The following is a 1,074-nucleotide window of genomic DNA, read 5'->3' as shown; positions in this document are numbered from 1 at the left end:
ATATATATATATATATATATATAGAGATAGATAGATATTATAAAGCAGGTACTATAGTAATAGCTGTATCATTGCTGTTTGTCGAGAATTTCAGTGATAATTTCCCACAAATGAAGGTCCATCATGTCTGCTTTGTTGACTTGACTAAGATGAAACATCATTAAATAGTTAAATATTAATATAATATTACATATGCTTCTCCAGTCCCAGATGGATTCAAATGAGTAAGAGTTGAGAAATGTACAGTAAAAAGAAGAAACCAATGTAGAACTCTTGTGTTATGTTTCTGTATAATTCTTCTATATGCACGTTTCCCTTATGTACTACCAGTTCAGTCTGGGTAGCTTCTGAGTTATTTTAAACTCTTGCTAATGTTGCACTGAATCTGTATTTAAACTAGGGCTGTTGAAATAACGTGTTCTTTACAGTTAATTAATTATAGAAAAAAAAAAATACGTCAAAAAACCCACTGGTCAATGGCACTCTGTGATCTACTTTGACGCAGTGTGTGAAAATTATTGAGGCAGAGGAGAAAACTTAGTCTAATAGGATCAAAACTGTGTGTTCCCCAGAGTCAGCTGAGATTCAAATAGTCACTAGAGACTTTAAGTACTGCCGTTTCTAAGGAATGCTTAATGCAGAAACCTGACTAAAGCCAAAACTGGGCTTTTTCAGTGCTGGTTCCACAACCGCATGTTTAAAAAAGGTGGGAAATGGACCTGTTGAGAGTGAAATCCCTAAAGAGAACAGTAGGACAAGACAATGGTTTCAGTTAATCTGGCAGAGGGCCGATGGCCTGTAATGTCACGGGTCTAAATGAGGACCAAGAATGGGGACGAGATTATTTGCAGGCCAAGCTGTGTTAGTCAATGAAAAAGACAAGCACAAACTGAGAAAGGTGACACAAATGCTTTGCAGCAGCGGCAAGTCCAAACACAGGCGCCATCTTGCCACTTGGCTTGGCTGCAGCTCAGTGAGGACAGGGGGACAGTGCGTAGTGATTGCCCTGACTGGGGATCACTGGACCTTGGCGTGACTGCAAACATGCCCTGAATTATGAAGATGGATTTCAGA

The sequence above is a fragment of the Etheostoma spectabile genome, unplaced genomic scaffold, assembly GCF_008692095.1.
Source record: "Etheostoma spectabile isolate EspeVRDwgs_2016 unplaced genomic scaffold, UIUC_Espe_1.0 scaffold393, whole genome shotgun sequence".
Lineage (NCBI taxonomy): Eukaryota > Metazoa > Chordata > Actinopteri > Perciformes > Percidae > Etheostoma > Etheostoma spectabile.
Note: the sequence above shows the minus strand (reverse complement) of the source record.